Genomic DNA, 5,965 nt, shown 5'->3' with positions numbered 1-5,965 from the left:
CGGACGTCCGGCGAGAGGTTGTCAGTTGTGTACTGACTTCGCTCGACATAGTCGGTGGTGGCCTGGAGTAGGCACCTGGTGCTCTGGTATCGAGAGGTGACATCGATACCAGAGGGGATGATTGTTGTGATATGTTTTATGGAGTGGGGTATTGGGATGAGTACAGCTACTGGTCCTACTGAGTTGAGGAACACAACTAACATAGAAATTTCCCAAGAAGGGAGAGTAAACAAGCCCCCACATGACCAGTCATCCATTGGAACTGCTAGACCTGCCACTCCTGAAGGAGGTAAGACTGAACCAGTCAGTCTGACTGCCAATCAGTTGGGAAAAATGAAGAACAAACCAAATTCGACCACAGGTCAGAGATCTGATTTTAGCTCGGATAATACATCTACTTCATTGTGCAAGAAGGGGGCAAATGTAAAAGAAACAGATGATGGCTTTAAGCTTGTAAAGCCGAAGGATCGTGGTTGTAAAACCACGCAGAAGAATCGCCCTTGACCCACAAAGCTCCATGATTTTTTGTTGGAACACAAGAGGATTGAACGGCAGGAATAAGAGTCGTAGCGTTAAGCAATGGATCACAGACCACAAGGTGTTGGTCGGCGGCCTTTTGGAGTCACATATCAAACCGCCAAACGCTACAAGAATCCTCTCGGCAGTTCCTTTCGGATGGAGAACATTTTGTAATCATGGAGCAGATCCATCCGGCAGAATTTGGGTGATTTGAGATCCGTCTATAGTACTCCACATTTACAAAGCTTCGAGCCAAGCAGTCACTTGCGGGATATTCGACCCCGCTCTACAAATAACTATTACAGCAACTTTTGTCTACGCGAAGAATACGGCATCAGAAAGGCGAGCAGTTTGGGAGGAAATTTCAGAGCTCAGTCGACATCAGCTGATACAAGGCAGTGCCTGGGTAATAGGGGTGACTTCAACCAAGTGTTATATCACAATGAAAGGTCTGATCATGGAATTATGAATGCCTCGTCACAAGGAATGCAGGATCTAAGGTATTGCATCGAAACAGCGGGACTTTCAGATATGCAATATAGGGGGTTGCACTATACATGGTGGAACAACCATCAAACAGACCCAGTGGCATTTAAACTTGACAGGGTACTCATAAATGAAAATTGGTTTGAACGCTTCCCGACAGCTTACACGGAGTTCTGGGCACCTGGTCCTTCAGATCATTCACCGAGTATTATTTGCTTCCCCGACAGAACAGTGCAGGTTCGAAAATCTTTTAAATTTTTCCCGCATATTGCTCTTCACCCGAACTTCCTGCAGGTGGTTCGAGAGAACTGGGATTATGACAGCATGGTAGGGACAGCACAGGAAAGACTGAAGGGATCTCTTAAGGACCTCAAAAAATATTTGTGGAATCTGAATCAGAGTAAATTTAGCAACATTTTTTCAAAGAGTGAAGCAGTTGGGAGCTGCACTAGCAGACATTCAAGATCAGCTACTACACACCCCTACACCTGAGCTAATACAGACTGAGCATAGAGCCAGACATGCTTGGAACCTTATGATGGTGGCAGAAGAAAACTTCATGAGGCAGAAATCTAGGGTGCAATGGTTAAAACTAGGAGACAGAAACACAGGGTATTTCCATCGAGCTGTGAGAGGTAGAACTGCAAGAAACCAGATCCATTATCTGATTGATGAAGAGGGAAACAAACTTCAAAAAATGCAGGAGATTAAGAATCACGCCATTGACTTCTATACCAAATTGTATGGGAACAACCATGAAGTGTTGGAACATATTCAGTTTGAGGAATTGAGGGAACTTTTGCCATTTAGATGCTCAGCCCAACAGAGGGGGTCACTTCTAGCTGCAGTTATGGCAGAGGAAATCATGGCCGAATTTCAAATGCTCCCGAAGAACAAGAGCCCGGGTCCAGATGGCTATTCGAAGGAATTCTTCGCTGCAACTTGGGATATTACGGGACCAGCCCTGGTGACAGCAGTGCTGGAATTCTTCCGAACGGGTAGACTATGCAGGGGATTTAATGCAACGGCAATCACTCTAGTACCGAAAATGCAAGGGGCTGACAAACTCGTTGATTTCCGTCCCATAAGCTGTTGTAATACAGTTTATAAGGTGATCTCTAGAATCCTTGCGCGTAGGCTAAAACCAATCCTACAAGAATGTATATCTGCAAATCAATCCGCCTTTCAGAGTGGAAGATTGATGACAGAAAATATACTTCTGGCTTCCGAACTGGTCCGAGAATATGGCAGAGTATCATCGGGGAAAAATTCAATGTTAAAGCTGGATATTAGAAAGGCCTTTGACTCAATCCGGTGGGTTTTCATCGCAGAAACGTTGAGAGCAATGGACTTCCCCCTACATATATTCACTTGGTCCGACAATGTATAACAACGACGATGTTCTCCATCAACATCAATGGAGAGTTAACGGGGCTCTTTAAAGGGAAGAGAGGATTACGACAAGGAGACCCGCTATCCCCATACCTGTTTATAATTGCTATGGAAGTACTCTCAAGAAAGCTCGATCAAGCGGCATCAATTGGACAACTTCAACTACACTCAAAGTGTGCAAACCCACTGCTTACACATTTGATTTTTGCTGACGACCTCGTCATCTTCAGCAAGGCATCCCGACAATCTATGCAAGCTGTCCAGAATTGTCTAAATTGGTTTGGGAGAAACTCAGGTCTGGAAGTTAATACAGGGAAATGTGAGATGTTTCTTGGGGGCCTAACTGATTCTGAGAAGCAAGAACTTTCATCATGTATGGGCATAGCACTGGGCAACTTTCCGATGAAGTATCTAGGGCTCCCGGTGAATACTCATAGATTAACAAAGGCTGACTATGAGCCGCTTCTAGAAAAAATCCGCGCCAAAGTCAGCAATTGGTCAAGTAAGCTGCTTTCATATGCAGGGAAAGTACAATTGGTTTCTGTCGTTATATATGGTATGGTTAGTAGCTGGAGCCAGGTATTTCTACTTCCCAAATTTCTTCTTAGACAAATCGATGCAATATGCTCCAAATTTCTTTGGAAAAATTCTCAGACAAGTACCGGAACAGCGAGAGTTGCATGGAACATTATTTGTAGGCCTCGGAAGGAAGGAGGACTGAACATCAAGAAACTTGAAGAGCTGAACAAAGTGTTCAGACTGAAAATGGTTTGGAGGGTTTTCAAGGATGCGAGTTCACTTTGGGTTGCTTGGCTAAAGAGGAATGTGTTGAAAAGAGGGTCGTTTTGGGACACTGTGCCTACTGCTCGACATTCGTGGAATGTAAGGAAGCTATTGAATATGAAAGACCTCGCCGGAAAGTTTATCAGATGCAGAATTGGTAATGGAAACATGGCATCTTTCTGGTTCGATAATTGGACTGACCTAGGACCTTTGCTTGATTATATTGGTAGTGATGGCCCTAGGCTGCTAAGGATCCCTCTAAGTGGAAAGGTCAGTGATGCTGTCTCGGGACAGAGCTGGTTGTTACCAGGTGCGCGATCTCAAAGGATCCAAGACCTTCACATAAGACTTCTAACACTACCAGCACCAAGTCAAGCTGCAGGTGAAGACATATATGAGTGGAAATCAGCGGAAAACGTGTACACTCAGAAGTTCTTAGATAGAATTCTAATCTCATTAGGATTCCTATACATAATAGGATTCCTAATCCCATTAGGATTCCTATTCCAATTAGGAATCTCAATCCAATTAGGATTCCTAATCGGGATAATTTAGCACACGTACTTGTCCATCCCTATTGTGTGTGATGGTGATGCAGGGTAGGATGCCAACACGCGATAGATTGCTCAGGTGGAATATTATACAGAATTCAACTTGTGTCCTATGTAATGAGGAAGAGGAATCACACGACCACCTCTTCTTTCAATGTCGTTTTAGTGCTGAAACATGGCAGGAACTCGCATCGAAGATTTGGAGAAACCCGCCAGCAAACCTCTCAATGTGCCTCTCTTGGATGGAAGCAATCCCACAGTCTGATGGTCTCAAGCGAAACATTCTTCTAAAAATTCTCATACAGCACGCTGTTTACGAGGTATGGAAGGAGCGGAATTCCCGCATCTTTTCAAATGTCTTTGCAACTTCCCATGTCATGCGCTCACGTATCGATCAATCAGTCAGAACCACCCTCCTGTCGCTGCAACAGGTTCGAGAAAGTGAAAGCAACATTTTGCTTCAAAACTGGTACTCACTTCTACTGTATGCCATGGCGTAGACAAAGGAAATATAGTTCTGCTGTAATAGTTGTATTCCTTTCGAGGCTGCTCTAGCGAAAGTTTTTTTATGTGGATTTTTATCCTGTACTATGTACCCCAATTTTGAGTAATACAAATCAAATTACATAAAAAAAAAAACAGATCCAGAATTTTGCAGGAAAGGGGAATCGGATTTCACCACCTCAAAGGATCATTCAATGATGAGAAATCTGAGACAAATAAGTACATTATACCAAATTAAATACAAGAATCCGGACAAAAATGAAATACCTAAGAGAAAATAGAGTTTTAACCCACCATCCGCCATTAAACCTGAGCTTTGAACCAATCCCGCATTTTCTCCAATCCCGCATTTCCTTCGGAACACAAGAGCACATTACCCATTTTATAGCTTAATTTTTAAAAATTGAAATAATTAACGTTCAATGAATTTAGAACTCATTTTAAATAAATTATCTCTGCTTTGAAGGAAGAATTTAAACCGTTTCAAAAATTTTTGAGTCTCATTAATGATTTTGATAGTGAAAATGTATGATGTAGAGAATTTTTAATATCATTGAATTTAGACAAATAAAGACGAAAATTATAAACTGAACATGAACATCAAGTAATATTAAAATGTCACACTCTCTTACGAACTATATTTTTATAATTAATAATTAATGAATGTAAGATTAATTGAGAAATCTATACAACGCACGTGAATGTACGTGTTTATTAGGAGTAACAAAGGGATTTTAAATAATATATATATATATATATATGTTGAGTTCGTACATTCATGCAGATATTTATATATTAACTCTACGCAGACAATTCGTTACACAGAGGTTGGACACGTGTCATTTAACCTTAAAATGAACTGTAATTTTATATATGTATATGATGATACGATATCGACACATTTAATTAAAAAAACTGATTAGAAAATATATATATCACATAAAAAGAATGTGAGATGGGATAAAATATAGAATTAACATGTTTAATTAACAACACATATTGGAAAGTATATATCACATAAATAAAAGTTAAAAAAAAACGTGAGATGAGATGATGTAATAACCCGTAAATTCGACTTTCAAACCAAATTTTAGGAAATCATATATGAGTCATAAAAATGTCCCTAAAATATTGAATTAGACACTAACCAAGTTGACCCGAAGGATTGGACCGAAACGAGCGAGAAAAACGGACGAAAACGGGCCAGAACGTCCGGTCTGACAAGCAGACCGTCCGTTCCAGGCCAAGCGGAACGTCCGTTCCGCTTGTGCAGACCGTCCGTTCCGGCGGTCTTGGCCAGGTCACGCGCCGCCTCCTTTCTGCTGAGTCACCGCCGCAATTTCGGCCTCCCTCCGGCGTGTGCCACCTCCTGCTTCTTCTGGGACGCGAGAACTGCCCTAGGTCCGCCCATTCCGTCGTTCTTCGCCTCTCACTTCGCCCTCTCACTCCCCCACAAACTCTCTCAAAAGTCCGAAACTTCAACCTTCGATTGGAGTCCCGATTTCGGTCGAAATCAACAAATAACCACAGCAATCAACCCTACAGAACATCCCCAACGAAACCCCGAGCTCGAATTTGAGCTAAGTGAGTGTTTCGGATTATGCCCAAAAATGATAATCAAATTGAAAATGGAGATTTGCGTGTATTGAGTGCAAATTGCATGAAATTGAACTTAGATTTGAGTTCCTGATGTTACTAGGATTGTTTTGAGCTATAGCATGTTGAATTTG

The 5,965-nt window shown here is 41.9% G+C and overlaps 1 pseudogene; it reads left to right on the top strand.

The window, feature by feature from the left end:
- The first annotated feature begins 2,403 nt into the window (after window positions 1-2,403).
- Window positions 2,404-4,257, top strand: LOC104825412 (annotated as a pseudogene).
- Window positions 4,258-5,965: the final 1,708 nt, after the last annotated feature.

The sequence above is a fragment of the Tarenaya hassleriana genome, unplaced genomic scaffold, assembly GCF_000463585.1.
Source record: "Tarenaya hassleriana unplaced genomic scaffold, ASM46358v1 Cleome457, whole genome shotgun sequence".
Lineage (NCBI taxonomy): Eukaryota > Viridiplantae > Streptophyta > Magnoliopsida > Brassicales > Cleomaceae > Tarenaya > Tarenaya hassleriana.
This window is presented reverse-complemented; position numbering and strand designations above follow the sequence as displayed.